The 16,759-nt window shown below is 36.5% G+C and overlaps 1 non-coding gene across 1 annotated transcript; it reads right to left on the bottom strand.

The window, feature by feature from the left end:
* Positions 1-3,253: 3,253 nt before the first annotated feature.
* Positions 3,254-3,358, bottom strand: LOC129540112 (U6 spliceosomal RNA). The gene has a single exon (XR_008682573.1). It is a non-coding gene; the product is annotated as a U6 spliceosomal RNA (small nuclear RNA).
* Between the last annotated feature and the right edge of the window lie 13,401 nt (positions 3,359-16,759).

Here is a 16,759-nt window from a genome sequence, read left to right as displayed (position 1 = left end):
CAGGTGACATCTGTAGAGTTATTTTTTTCCAACTGAGACTGTCTTAAAAATTATTAATAATTTAACAACTTAGGAATAATTTAACATACTTATAAGCTACTAGATCTTCCAAATATTACACAAGATACTTTCTGTTTAAATATTTCCCATTACAATTTTCCTTTCTCTTTTCCAAAAGAAAATATTGCTAATTTGGAGGGAGAGAGAGACAATAAAAATAAAATATTTCTCCTCTCCTTAGACTCTTTTATGTATTTGAGTGGTTAGGAAAAAATAATGTCAATAATATAAAATGCATGACTATTTCAATCATTGTTTTTAATACTAGCTGTTTTATTAAGGAGATTAAAAAATAATTAACTATCTGGGTCTCACTGGACGCTTGACATTGTCAGAACTCATGGATTGCTTCAGATGCTCAGGCATGATTTTTAAGTCTGCTTTCAATATAAGGAATATATGTCTAAATGCTAATTAACAACAGGGGTTATTGACCTGAAAAAGTCCTATCTTAGTGAAGCATTTAAAAGTTCTTCTAATGTTATTTCCAATTCATCTTTATTCTTATAAATAATCTACTAACTACTCTCTCCATAGGTGTCAAAATATTTTCTTCTAGCTCTTGTGCCAATAAAATTATTTATAGATACCAATCTCTATCTATCCAATCTCTATCTATCCCATTACTCATTTAATTCTTAATAATTTTATTCATTTTTCATGGGAATTTCCTTTGTTCTTCTTTTGAAGAATATACTTATGGCACATTTAAGTTGCTATTGATTCATCTATACCTTTTGATCTGTTAATAACTAATGTTGGTATATATTCTGTAGTCTGCAGTTACCATCCACAATAATTTTGGAGTTCAAGAAAAGAAAATATGTCACTGTCTCTACCTTTCCCCTTCTATTTTACTGTAGCAATGAAATTAGAAGCCACTTGCTGATTGGAAGGAAAACTACGACAAAGCTAGACAGACAAAACAAAGACATCACTTTGCTGACAAAGCTCTGTATAGTCAAAACTATGGATTTTTCAGAAGTTGTATACAGATATTAGAGTTGTATCATAAAAAAGGCTGAGTGCCAAAGAATTGATGCTTTAGAATTGTGGTGCTAGAGAAGACACTTGAAAGATCTTTGGACAGTAAGGAGTTCAAGCTGATCAATCCTAAAGGAAATCAACCCTGAATATTCATTGAAAGAACTGATGCTGAAACTCCAAAAGTTTTGTCACCTGCTGCAAAGAGCCAACTCACTGGAAAAGACCCTGATGCTGGGAAGGATTGAAGGCAAAGGAGAAAAGGCAACAGAGGGTGAGATGGTTAGATAGCATTACTGACTCAATGGACATGAACTTGAGCAAACTCTGGGAGTTAGTGAATGGATGAATGTGAAAGTGAAGTTAAAACCACTCAGTTGTGTCTGACTCTGTGACCCCATGGACTGTACAGTCCGTGGAATTCTCCAGCCTAGAAAACTGGAATGGATAGCCTTCCCTTCTCCAGGGGATCTTCCCAACCCAGGGATCAAACCCCAGTTTCCCTCATTGCAGGCAGATTATTTACCAGCCGAGCCACAAGGGAAGCCCAAGAATACTGGAGTGGGTAGCCTATCCCTTCTCCAGCAGATCTTCTTGACACAGGAATCAAACTGGTGTCTCCTGCATTGCAGGTGGATTCTTTACCAAGTGAGCTAACATAATAAGCAAAATATAAATCCAGATTTCTAACCAGTGATAAATGAGTAGAAGATAGAAGTACATATTCAAAATTACAATAAAGAAGGCAGGATCGAGACAGCAGAGTAGGAGGATCCTGCTCACCTTCTTCCATAGACAAACCCAGTGTGTACAGTGTTAGAAAACAACTCTTTCTGAGGACACCTGAAAACTAGTAGAGTAGCTCTTCTGCAATTTAGGAAACAAAAGCAAACAAGCAAAAAGCATCCAGATGGGTTTAAGAGTGCAAAGATACAATCTACTCAGGACCCACACCCTGCTGGATGACCCACGAGTGAAAGGCAATATCCCAAATGCAGATGTCCCTCCTAAAGAGCAAATGCTTTGAGGCTCACATTGAGCAATCAAGCACTGGAGACCAGTACTGGGAAGATGACTTCCCTGATTTTAAAAACAGCAAGGCTAATATCCAGAAGAGCCAGATGGCCGTAGCAAATCAAGACTCCACTTTTAAAGGGCTAGCACACAACTTCACTTGCTATGCATCTGAGCACATGGACAGTTCAGATTGAAAAGTTCAGGTGCTCTACCTGGTCTACCAAGACTACCCCACCCCACAGCAAGTTCTGGTGCCAGTCACCCCCCACCAAGGTGGCAACACCCAGTGTGCACTGGCTTGTGCCAATCTCCAGCTCCTACCATCATATACACCAAAGCAGTTTTCCTCAGTGAACCCTGGGAGGGAAAAAAAGTACTCTATGCCTGAATCAGCTCTAGCTCTCCTGCCAAAGTCACTAGGTATACACAGTCTGTATAAGGACTTTCTTACACAAGGACACACCTTCCTGGCTGAGAGAGGAACTCTTTTGCCTAATTCATAGAAAGAAATATAGACAGTCAAACAAAATTAGAAGACAAGGGATAAAACAAAAGAATAAGATAAAAATATCAGGGGAAAATTATGAAAAAGAGAAAAATACTTGATTTGATACAGAGTTTAAAGTGCCAGTCAAAAAAAAAAAAAAAAAAAAACTCACCGAACTCTGGAGAAGAATGGAGAAGCATATTGAAAACTTTCAAAAAAGAACCAATGAGTGCTGTAGAACCAAATAATTGGAATGAAAACTGCACTAGAGGAAATCAATTGGTGATAAGATACTACAGAAGAATGTGTAAAAAAAACCTGGGAAATAAAATAGTTTAAATTACCCAGAACAGTTTAAATAAAAATATCAAAATGAGAAAAAGATTTTTAAAAAATTAGAATAGTTTAAGTCTTTGTTTATATGTTTGTTTTAATCCATTCAGCTACTCTATGTCTTTGATTTGAGCATTTATGCAGTTACATTTAAAGTAATTATTAATAGGCATGTACATATTACCATTGTATAACTTGCTTTCTTGTGGTTTTATAATTTATTTTTTGTTCCTTTCTTCTTTTTTATACTCTCCTCCCTTGTGATTTGATGACTAGCTTTAGCATTTATACTTTATTTGGATTCCTTTCTCTTTTGTATCTGTGTATCTGTTACAGATATTTGGTTTCTGATTATCATGAGGTCTAAAAATAAAACATATGGAATGTTTCACATATTTGCCTATTATCCTTGCACAGAGGCATGTTTATCTTCTCTTTACCCTTCCAGTTCAGTAAATGTGCTGTGGAATCTAGCACTGAAGGGTTTACTTACATTAATTTTGAGTGAACAACGTGAGACTCAAAACAGTGTGAATTAGTGAACTGTTTCTACTTCAAAAGTCACCACTTTAAGATTTAGTTTCTTGGGAAGACAATAATTATGCATTTTTGGTCAGATCTTGGTTACATTGTGTGATAACTGAGCTGATTTGTGTGTAAAACAAGAATCAATGGAAAGAAATATTTGTAAACAATATATCTGATAAAGTGTTAATATTCAAAATGTGTAAGAAAGCTATATAACTCAATAACAAATAATTTAGTTTTAAAATGGCCAAAGTACATGACTAGATAATGTTCAAAGAAGGCATCCAGAACACAGAAAGGTACTCAACATTTCTAATCATCAGGGAAATGTAAATCAAAACCTCACATCTGTTAAGATGGCTATTATCAAAAAGACAAAAGATAGTAAATGTTGCCAACAATTTGGAAAAGAGGAAACCCTGATATAGTTTATTCCTGGCAGAAATATAAATTTGTGTTTTCACTATGGAATACAAGCTCGATAGTGGTCAAAGTATTAAAAAAAAATGCTATCATATTATCTAGCAATTCTACCTTTGACTATTTATTCAAAGGTAATGAATTTACTATCCTGTAGGTGTAGATGCATCCCCATGTTGATTCCAGCATCATTCATAATGACCAAATATGAAAGAAATCTAAATAACCTATGTCTCTGCAATACTTTGGCCACCTCATGCAATGAGTTGACTCACTGGAAAAGATTCTGATGCTGGAAAAGGTTAGGGGCGGGCGAAGAAGGGGACAACAGAGAATGAGATGGCTGGATGGCATCACCGACCCTGTGGACATGAGTTTGAGTGAACTCTGGGAGTTGGTGATAGACAAGGCGGTCTGGCGTGCTGTGATTCATGGGGTCGCAGAGAGTCGGACACGACTGAGCGACTGAACTGAACTGAACTGAACTGGTGTATGAACAGAAAAAGAAAATATGAAATATGTGTATATATGACGGAATACTTTTCTGCCATAAAACGAAGAAAATCTTGCCATTTGGGGAAAAAAATCATGAATGGGTCTTTAGACATTATGCTAAGTGAATCAAGTCAGTCAGAGAATGATGAATACTGTATGATCTCAATTCTTTATGAAATCTAAAAACATCAAACTCATAGATATAGAGTAGAATGGTGATTGCCAAGGGCTGAGGGGTGGAGGAAATGAGGAGATGGAAATACAAAGGCCAAAAGCCATAGATTTAATATTTGATATGTATTTGATTTACTACTTTCTGATAATTCACATTAAAACTTTTCATTTTTATTTGGCCACTCAGATAGTAAGATGATTGAGGGATATTTAAAAATATATTCTCATATATTCCACTCTCCCTAAGGCATTTTATCATCAGTTCAGTTCAGTTGCTCAGTCGTGTCCAACTCTTTGCGACCCCATGAATCACAGCAGGCCAGGCCTCCCTGTCCATCACCAACTCCTGGAGTTCACTCAAACTCATGTCCATCAAATCGGTGATGCCATCTCATTCTCTGTCGTCCCCTTCTCCTTCCACCCCCAATCCTTCCCACCATCAGAGTCTTTTCCAGTGAGTCAACTCGTTGCATGAGGTGGCCAAAGTATTGGCATTTCAGCTTTAGCATCAGTCCTTCTCATAGAAAGAGAAAAAAATTGTTCAAAAGTATCACAGGTTAAGGGTTTCCCTGGTAGTTCAGCTGGTAAAGAATCCACCTGCAATGAAGATCCCCTAGAGAAGGGATAAGTTACTCACTCCAGTATTCTTGGGCTTTCCCTGGTGTCTCAGATGGTAATGACTCTGCCTGCAATGTAGGAGACCTGGGTTCAGTCCCTGGGTTGGGAAGATTCCCTGGAGGAGGGCATGGCAACCCTCTCCATTATTCTTGTCTGAAGAACCCCATGGCCAGAGGAGCCATTGGATCCCAAAGCGTTGGTCACAACTGAGCGACTAAGCACAGCACAGCACATGACATACTAAAGAAGTTTTAGGAATGTTCATTAAAATACATAATGCAAAATGGAATTAGTTATAACTCTACTAATTTCACAATTATTTTACCATAACTGGAGAATTTTCAAAGTATTCAAAGTTTCTTATATCATGTCGCTGAACATCTTTTTACAGAATATCTGCTAAACATAAAATGCTACCCTAGAAATGTAATGAATGTGACTCTGTCTACATTCAAGGAATCTAGTAGAGGAATATTATTATGTAAACTGACAACTTTATAAGACAGCATGGTGGTATCTGGGATTTCAGAAAAACTGTGTTTAATAGGAAAGAGTATAGCAGCATCCACAGAAGAGAACGAGAATGTCAGAGGTGATTCAGAACTTTTCATGAAAGTAAAGTTCAGAGTAGAAGGCAAGTTAGAATCCTTCATGAAAAAAAAAAGAAAAAATCAGAGCAATGAGTTAGTTGCTAAGTTCATGCAGCTAGAATTCTCTTTGTACAAAAGGTTTAGCTGTATTTTGTCAATCAAAAGGAAGTAGTGGGGAAAGGGCATTCTGGGTAAAGAGAATAATCCAAGTTAAAGTGGAGGCAAATAAAATTTGCAAAGGAAGAAAAGTGCTTCCGTTAAATAAAAAGGCTTAGTGAAAACTTTGAAATTAAGGAAAACAAAGTCTTTCTCCACATATTTGGCCTCCAAATATCTGTGTGTGTGTGTGTATTTTGCCTGTACCTATAATAGAGGAACAGAAATGTCTTTGCAATCACCATTCAGTACTCTAAATTTATAATTTATATAAGATATTTCAGATATTTTTATACCTTCCTTCAAATAGAGTGAAAAATGTGTTATGACTTTGGGCATAATGTATTTTATTTCTAAATAACTTTATTGTTGAGGTATGATCAACATACAAAAACATCCATATTTCATGTATATAACAGGAAAAAAGTTGAGATAACATACATCCATGAAACCATTACCGCAATCTATACCCTGAATATATACACCACTTCTAAGTTTCCTAGAGCCCTCTTTATTTATTGTATTTTGTGATAAGATTATAACATCTAACATAAATATAACTTCTCAAAATTTTGTGTACAATATTTAAATGCTAAGATTTATATTAATTTATATTATTTCATTGAATACACAAAACTTGTATTAGAACATAGAAGCTGTTAACAAATTTTCTAGTAAAACAGAGGAACATTTTTATAGCCCAGATTTTTTATTAAGAGAACAAGTTCAAAATAGAAAAATAAGACTCAAACACTCCTGTTAATAGCTCTAAGTGTAAGAATTTGCTCACTCCCAATAAACTCTTGTGAATGAAATTCTTCTTAAGTGTTAAAAGGTGTTCATTTGCTTTCTTGTATCAAATGTTAGTGTAGAAGAGTCAAAGGATTAAAATATTATCTTTTTGTTTACATCCCTTTGTCTTTTTTATTTCAATTCCTTTATCCCCCTATTCTTTTATTGTGTTTGTTTTTCTCTATTCTCCTTTATTTTCCTCAGTGCCCTTTAAACTTTCTATAGTTCTCTGTTTTTCTAGTATTTCTAATCATTCAGTTTTCAACTTGAAAATATTTTATCTAGTGTTTTTCTGAATTTTTTGTTTCATTTCACACCTGCCTATTATCCAGCTCATACCACTTGTCTCCAATATCTTATTTTTTTTTTCTATTTTATGTTGTTTTTTGAAATTTTTGCTTCCTTTTCTAAATTTTGAATATATTTTGAAATACTAAGTTACTATTATTTTCATGTTTGTGACGTGGTGGCCCAGTTCAAAGCAGCTAACGACATTGACATGATCTGCCGTGCCCACCAACTGGTGATGGAAGGTTACAAGTGGCACTTCAACGAGACTGTACTCACTGTGTGGTCAGCACCCAACTACTGCTACCGCTGTGGGAATGTGGCAGCCATCTTGGAGCTGGACGAGCATCTCCAGAAAGATTTCATCATCTTCGAGGCTGCTCCCCAAGAGACACGGGGCATCCCCTCCAAAAAGCCCGTGGCCGACTACTTCCTGTGACCCCTTCGGCCCTGCCCCCCTCCAGCCCCCGGACCACTGTGACTCTGCCCTCTTCAGACGGAGGCTGGGCATGGGGAGGGGGTGTCCCTGGCTTCCTTCCCCATTATAATTTATTGACAGAAATTATATTTTCATCTGTTTTCTTACCTTAACCTATTGTGTTTGATGTGAGTCCTACTCTGGGCAGTGTTCTGCTATTAATTCATACTAGGCTCTTTGATTCTTAAAAGGAATATGTTCTGAAAATTCCTGAGAAATGTACACACTTAGACTCACCCTGACCTTTTGAATGGTCCAATCAGCTACAGCAAGACAGATTACCTGTTGCTGCTGCTGCTGCTAAGTCGCATCAGTCGTGTCTGACTCTGTGCAACCCCATAGATGGCAGCCCACCAGGCTCCTCTGCCCCTGGGATTCTCAAGCAAGAATACTGGAGTGGGTTGCCATTTCCAAATATTTTTCTCATGCAATATATATTGACTTGGATTGAATTGTTTATTTATATAAATTATTCTCCTCAGGAAAAATTAAACATAGACCTTGTACCATTTAATGACGGTAACAAAAGTGACTCATTTATGCATTTTTGAGAGTTTGGTTCAAAGTTTTTAAGTGGTGGATATTACCTTGATGAAGATCAAATATTATGAGAAGTAGTTAAAACATAGACTCTAACGTCAGACACTTGAAGTGAAAGAAAATTGCTTCTAACTCTGACTAGCCTAATGCAAGAAAATTAATTCTTACTGGGGTAAGTCTACTCAGGTATCAAATGAGGATAATAATAATATCAAAGAAAAATAGTCGTGATAACTAAATTAATTAATACATCTGACGAGTTTAAATATGTCTTATAAAGCAAATAGCTACAGTTTAAGAAAAATAGTCGTTTAAACATTAAAATGTGATGTATAGTGCTTAGAAAGTACGCATGAAGTCTAGCATTAAAAATTTATGTTAGTATACTGTTTTTTTTTTTAATACTTCCCTTTAGGATATAGTTTGAGAAGTGAAAAATTGTGAAAGTGTTATCCGCTCAGTCCTGTCTGACTTTTTGTGACCCCATAGACTATAGCCTGCCAGTCTCCTCTGTCCATGGCATTCGCCAGGCAAGAATACTGGAGCGGGTTGCCATTTCCTCCTTCAGGGGATCTTCCCAACCCAAGGACTGAACCAGAGTCTCTCACTTTGCAGGCAGATTCTTTACTATCTGAGCCAGAGTCAGACATGCTGAAATGTATTACAGTCACAGTTGTAAGCCCAAGATATCTGGAGATATGCATGCAGCAGAGAATACTACAGTCTTATTTTACTTATGTTTTCTAAAATATTTATGGTGTCAAAAAACAATCCCTAAAATATACATAGCCTCTAGCTGAACTGGAATTAGATGGATACTCTTTCATTAAGCATCAAATAACTAAATGTTTTCTCTTCAAAAATGAAGCATTGCACTAAGTAGATGGGTGATGTTTGCAGATAAGGTATTAAAATTCATAATGGCAACTGGAAATGACAATAGGATGTTGGAAGTTTAGATGGAAATAAAAGATAACAGTTTCTCTCAATGAACCTGCAACATATTTCAGTAGGCAGCATTCTATCCCGTGCATTTCATAATTATATAATTTTCAGTGTGTATCCTTAGGGGGCACTCTATTTAATAGAAAATAAATTCGGATATGCAGGAGAGTGGAGAAGGAAATGACAACCCACTCCAGTACTCTTGCCTGGAAAATCCCATGGACAGAGGAGCCTGGTAGGCTACAGTCCATGGGGTCGCAAAGATTCTGACACGACTGAGCGACTTCACTTTCACTTTTATGCATTGGAGAAAGAAATGGCAACCCACTCCAGTGTACTTGCCTGGAGAATCCCAGGGACGGGGGAGCCTGGTGGGCTACCGTATATGGGATCACACAGAGTCAGACATGACTGAAGTGACTTAGCAGCAGCAGCATACAGGAGAGGGAAATTAATTCTAGGTTGGGTAATTGAAGCTTCTAAGAGTCAATGAGGTTGTTTGAGATGTTGGGAAATGAAGAATTTAAGCATATGAAATGGAGATATAAATGGCAGGCAAGTTTTTAGAAAAGGAGAACATGTGCAGAACGACAAACATCAGACTTTATTATAAAGATGATGAGTAGAACATTCATTTTTTTTTTCCACTGACTCTGTTGATTAGTCATGGCAGTAGATTTCTGTACTGTATGTGCAATAGGAATGGAGAAAGTTGAAATATGGTTATGCTTAAAATAGTCAAATAGCCTTAACTTCAAGGGTGTGAAGATCTGCATTATTCATATATAAGAATTCTGGAGTAGGGCCAAGAAGACCAAATAAATTGTGATCTATGTTAAAAGTAAAACTAATGAATTTTTAGAATGCAAGGTATGTCTGCATGGCTTTAAAACAAAGGACATCATACTACAGAAAGTTAGGCTAGACAAAGTATTTATTCCAAAGGCATATATCTCAGACTACAATGATAACTGCAATATTAGATATTTTATTGTTGCAAGCTATATTTGATGTGTTCCTTACAAACTAAGGGGACACTTCATGAGCAAGTGCTTCTCAATACTCTTTTTTCACTTAACATTAAATTACTTTTTTTGTTCTCAATGACTGGTATGTTCTCAGATTGTGAGACAATGCGAAATTTAGGTCAAAGTAATAGTTGTTTACTGAGTAGTAACGATTGACTTGAATTTAAAGTTGCAATTAATTCTGATTGTGCAGTGTCAAAAGATTAGCCTAGAAAATTTCCATGTTTTATTTTTGCTGAAAAAATGTGTGTATTGAAGAAAACAATTAAAAACAATCATACTTTATGTTATTTTTTAACAAAGTAGGAAAAATCAATAAACTAGATTTTAGGCAATGCTCTGTTTTAGAAAAATAACTTTCAAAGCTCTGAATACATTTTATTTAAAATAGAATAAAGGAGCAAGAGAATGTTGGTAATATCCACTGAAATTTTATGATAGAATTTTCATCAAAATGATGTAAAAAATTTTACGGAAACTGTGAAAGGGAGAGAAATACACTAATTTCTGTTTTTAAAAAGCTTGAGAACATAGTCAACATATATGCAGAAGATGTTTATTATAAAAATGAAAAAAATACTTTTCTTTATCATATTAATGGGATACCACCTGACTGTATATATTCTAAGAAGATATACGCACAAACACAGATTAAATCATGTATAAAAAGTCCAGTGGTATTGAAGAGAGTGAGAAGTCCACATGCAAGTAAAAATGGATTTCTACCTCCATTTCCATTCTACTTGATGACCAAGATTCTTCAGATATATAAGAGAGAAAGAGGACGATATACTCTAATTAGTTATTATTTCATTAAAGGAAGAGTTTTGTAGTGAAAATGAAAGTTGCTCAGTTGTGTCTGACTCTTTGTGACCCTATGAACTATACAGTTTGTGGAATCGTCGAGGCCAGGATACTGGAGTGGGGAGCCTTTTCCTTACCCAAGGGATCTTCCCAACCCAGTGGTGAGTTCATATTAATAGAAGATTGACTTTCTATTTATTTTAATACATAATAAATGACGTGGATTTGAAAAATCACCATATATTATTAGCTATGTGATCTTAGGCAAGTTATTCAATTTCTCTTTGCCTGTTTCTGGAAGAAGGATAATTATGATGCTTATTTCAAAATTTTGTTATTGAAATAGGATTTGTTTAGATAACTTATATTAAAGCTTTAGAACCCCAAGAAGCAAATAGTAAGTTCTCAGCATATTATTGGTTATTTTTACTTAATCTGAATTATCTTCTGTGAGATAATGGAAACTGTATATATTGGTCGCTACTCCCAGTTCCTGTTTCAGGGCTCCTTAAGCTGTTATAAATCTCTAATGATAAGAACACTTGGAGAATCTTCTGTTTTAATGAGTTGATTCAGCATGGGATCCTGGATGACTCTGATTACACAGCGACTGAATTTCCTGTGCTCAGGACCCTGGTATATCTTGCCCTTTGTATTAGTGCCTCTGGTTATTCACCTTTATCATTTAGCATATCTTTTAATAAACAGATAAATACAGGTCTTTCCATGATCCTTGAAAATGTTCTAAATTAACTGAACCCAAAGAGAGACTCATTGGAACCTCCCACTTCAGATGGCTGATGAGAAGCGCAGATAATAACCTGGACTTGAGACTGACCTCTGAATTGCTCCGTTCTGTTCCGTCGCTCAGTCGTGTCCGACTCTTTGCGACCCCGTGGACTGTAGCCTACCAGGCTTCTCCGTCCATGGGATTCTCCAGGCAAGAATACTAGAGTGGGTTACCGTTTCCTTCTCCAGGGCATCTTCCCGACCCAGGGATCGAACCCGGGACTCCCGCATTGGAGGCAGATGCTTTAACCTCTGAGCCACCAGGGAAGCCCAAGGGGGACAAAAAGGAAAGGCTTGTGAGACTGAGCCTTTAGTTCACGGGATCTGATGTTTTCTCAGGGTAGAGCATGTAAGAATTGAGTTAAATTTCAGGACATGTAACTGGTGTCACAGAGAACTGCTTGGTGTGATGAAAAACCTTCACATATCTGGTGTTAAAAGTTAAATATTTTGTGTGAGTATAATAGTAAAAGAAACTCACAGGGAAGAAATACATAATAAGGAAGAATTGGGCTTTTCTCTATACAGAAATAAAAAAGTGCAGGTTTTTCCTTTAGTCTCTATTTTGATGTATCTCTTATGCTCATCATTATTCTCTTGGGAACTTTCCCCCATAATCCCAAATTGGGTTGCATTTTCTTCTTTTCACTTCAAGAAACACACCCTATGGTGTTTTGTATTGATATTAATACAATATGTTGATTTATTTGTCTCCCTTTGTAGGTCATGAGTTTCTTGGGAGCCAAACTACATCCTGTTCTTCTTTATATCATTTAGACTTCCATCTGTGTCTCAAACAAAGAAGCACGGCTTAAACCAGAAATTGATTGGGTATAGGATGCAATGTATTACATTTCATAATAGGGTTTATTTTGTTTAATCCTTCATATCTTCCTTCTTGGCTTCCCAGGTGCTAGTGGTAAAGAACCTGCCTGCCAATGCAGGAGACGATAAGAGAAGTAGGTTCGATCCCAGGTCAGGACGATCCCATGGAGGAGGGTACAGCAACCCACTCCAGTATTCTTGCCTGGAGAATCTCCATGAACAGAGGAGTCTGACAGGTTCATAGTGTCCCTAAGAAACAGACACAACTGAAGCTACTGAGTACAGAACAGCACATCTCCCTTCTACATAGAAACTTTCTATTTGTTCTTAAGATAAGATTTTTTTTCACTCTGCTACAATGAAATGGCATGTAATGTGTTGCTTTCATAAATAACCAGAAGACAAGTCATTCGTGTCAAGTATATATGAAAACAATCAGTCACACAGAGGATTGCTAGTTCACTGGTGGTGACTTAAGACTTCATAATTTGAATGGAGTTTACAGTTTATCAGAAAGGTCTGAATGCTTTGCAGAATTGCTTTCCATTTTTTTTATGTGATGTTTTCCCATGTAGTACAGCCCAATGCCTCCTACCAATTCCAGGAAGAGATTATTTCACTGGAATTTTGTATAATCATTACTCAAAGATTTATTCTCTTTTTAATTTCAAATGAAGTTAAGTCTTTTGCCTTCAGCTTCTTTTACTTTAAGTAATAAACATTGGAATTGAGAAAGCATCATTTAATCGGTAAGTTTCTGATGGTATCTTCAGTTGCTGATAAGTTATTCCATCATTCCTAACTAGATAATAGCCCAAACTTACAGAAAAATGAATCAAATGTAACCTAATTTTTAGATTCAGAAACTCAGAAGTAACTTGTCTGTGTCAGTGAGAGAGGTAAGATTGAAATCCAGATACCTTATTCAGCATTCAGTTCAGTTCAGTTCAGTTGCTCAGTCATGTCTGACTCATTGCGACCCCATGAACCACAGCACACCAGGCCTCCCTGTCTGTTACCAACTCCTGGAGTTCACCCAAACCCATGTCCATTGAGTCAGTGATGCCATCCAACCATCTCATCCTCTGTTGTTCCCTTCTCCTCCTGCCCTCAATCTTTCCCAGAATCAGGGTCTTTTCCAATGAGTTACCTCTTCACATCAGGTGGCCAAAGTATTGGAGTTTCAGCTTCAACATCAGTCTTACCAATGAGCATACAGGAATGATCTCCTTTAGGATGGACTGGTTGGATCTCCTTGCAGTCCAAGGGGCTCTGAAGAGTCTTCTCCAACACCACAGTTCAAAAGCATCAATTCTTCGGCGATCAGCTTTCTTCACAGTCCAACTTTCACATCCATACATGACCACTGGAAAAACCATAGCCTTGACTAGATGGATCTTTGTTGGCAAAGTAATGTCTCTGCTTTTTAATATGCTATCTAGGTTGGTCATAACTTTTCCTCCAAGGAGTAAGCATCTTTTCATTTCATGGCTGTAGTCACCATCGCAGTGATTTTGGAGCCCCCCAAAATAAAGTCTGCCACTGTTTTAGTTTCACCATAAGTAATCTTAAATATTATATTCAGCTTTAATATATTATTTTTTGTCTGCCTAGCTCTTGGCATTTTTTCTTAATATTCTTTTTGTTTATTCTAATTTATTCTTAATATTTTTTCTTAAGAATATCTATTCTCAATATTCATTCTTCTAACAACTTCTTAAAAGCTATTTGTCCTAGGATGTTTTCTTAGATGTCTGCACTCTTCAATTTCTACAATTTTGCAGAATACACTTATTTTTAATTACACAGGTTTTAATCTCACTCTCATAGACACTTTTTTTTAGCCCAGGTATAGTCTGACATGACTGAGTATCTAAGGATGTAAGTATGTTATATACATACTGCTAGTTAAACATCTTTACTTCAGTATTCTACCATCATTAAAAGTCAACTGTAAATATTGAATTCAACATCATTCCCTAATTCATTCCCTAAATTTATTTTTCTCTCTACATTCTTTATTTCAACAAATGACATCATCATTTGCATATTAATACAAACCTAAAATTCTAAGTTATTCTAACTACATCTTTCTATTAAAATCTTCATACCATTTAATCACAAGCTCCTGTGGATTATATTTTCTATTTACTCTCTTGGTTCATCATGGTCCTTTCTTTTTTTGCTTTAAGAATTATATTTTGACATAGAGTGACACCTGTTATTGGATGCCTACATTCTCCATTCTCAATTAGTATAATATTTGCAAGCCTATAGCCTATGAGATGGAAATATCATTTTGCATACCAGAAAAAACATGATTTATTAGAAAAGAACTGGGCAACTAACGCAAAGAAATCATCCATATGCCCATCAGTGACTTAATGCCCAGAATTTAAAAAGTGATAAATCTGTTCAATCCAATCCTTGTTTCAAGATTAAGTTTAGGAAGTTGAGAGATTGCTAGATAACATGAGAAATGGAACCAAAAGTTTTGTAAACTTAACAGTCAAACAAGTCATGGTTGTGTGTGTGCATATGTGTGTGTATGGGTGTGTGTGCTCAATCACGTCTTGCTCTTTGTGACCCCATGGACCATAGCCAGCCTACCAGGCTCCTCTGTCCATGATATTTTCCAGGCAAGAATACTGGTGCAGGTGACAATTTCCTACTCCAGGGGATCTTCCTGACACAGGGATTGAACCCACCTCTACTGAGGCTTCTGCATTGGCAGATGTGTACTTCATCACTGAGCCACCTGGGAAACTTCAAATCAGAGTGATTATATGTAAATATAAGTTATAAAAAAGCTAGTTGTTGTGAGAATAGAAACTTCAGGAGATGCGTATAAAAATAGGGACAATACACCATTCAGTGCTGAGAAATGAGAGTTCATGTTGTCTGACATTTCAGTTTATGTATGGTCTATTGTATCTCCATAAGATTCTGTTTTTGCATCTGCACTTGTAAATTTAAAATAAATTCCTCTTTAATTGAGTGAGTTTAAGTATATATTCCTACTTCTTATGAGCAGAAGAGACTTATACCAAATGACTAAAACTTTGTGAGAAATAGGAGCAGCATACATACCAATGGTACTGTCTTCTTCAGTAAAGAAACATTGTTCTTTCCTGGCCTCATTCAGAAATCTTACTATTATTCTATGGCATCTTATTATCAAGTGACATATAACATTCAAATAAGATCACTAAACTTGTTTGTGGTAGAATCTGGATGTTCTCAACATCTTGGAAAATATTCACTAAGTGCATTTTTATTGTTATCCACTGTTAATCCCACCAGCATGTCCAGAACAAATGGAATAATAAAATTTAGTGTAGTTTATGTATCAAATGGAGAAGGAAGGCAGCCCACTCCAGTGTTCTTGCCTGGAGAATCCCAGGGACGGGGGAGCCTGGTGGGCTTCCGTCTATGGGGTCATGCAGAGTCGGACATGACTGAAGTGACTTAGCAGTAGCATGTATCAAATGAAGCAATAGTAAATAATATATGACTCAAGAGACATGGAATATGAATTATCAAACAGTGGCCTACATCTATCAGTAAGAAAATATTGTTTTAAATTTGTAAAAGTGAAAATCTCGGTAACAATCCAATGAAAAAATTATTTAATAGGATTTTGTTGTTTTGGGGAGCCATGGCAATGGGATTGTGAGTTCTAAGCTTAGTGCATTATACTATCACTTTATTTTGGTGTCTTAATTAAAGCAGAGACATCACTTTGTTGACAAAAGTTTGTATAGTTAAAGCTATAGTTTTTCCAGTAGTCGTGTGGATGTGAGAGTTGGACCATTATAAAGGTTGCGACCCAAAGAATTGATGTTTTCAAACTGTGGTGCTGGAGAAGACTCTTGAGAGTCCGTTGGACTGCAAGGGGATCAAACCCGTCAATCTTAAAGGAAATCAACCCTGAATATTCATTGGAAAGACTTGTGCTTAAGTGGAAGCTCCAGTACTGATGTGAGAAGTATCAGGTAGACAAAGAGGAAAAGACCCTGATGTTGAGACAGATTGCGGTGCGGGCAAGAGCAGAAGAGGGTGACAAAGGATGAGATGGTTGGACGGTATCACTGACTCAATGAACATGAGTTTGAGCAAACTGCAGGCGATAGTGAAGGACAGGGAAGCCTAGCATCCTGCAGTCCACAGGGTCACAAAGAGTTGCACATGACTTAGCTACTGAACAACAGCAATTAAACTACCAGTATCATGGACTTCAAGCCGCAGGTCTAAGAAGCTAGGAAAAGATATCCCTATGGGTGAGGTACACAACGGATTACTGTTCCAAAATATAAACCTGAAGTGGTATGGACGATGAATGGGAGAGACAATGGAATATGTGAGAAGAGCACTTCATTTCTGTATGACTGCCCGCAAGATTGATTAT

Source organism: Moschus berezovskii, chromosome 11 (genome assembly GCF_049115385.1).
Source record: "Moschus berezovskii isolate FMDL1 chromosome 11, NW_MosBer_1.0, whole genome shotgun sequence".
Lineage (NCBI taxonomy): Eukaryota > Metazoa > Chordata > Mammalia > Artiodactyla > Moschidae > Moschus > Moschus berezovskii.
This window is presented reverse-complemented; position numbering and strand designations above follow the sequence as displayed.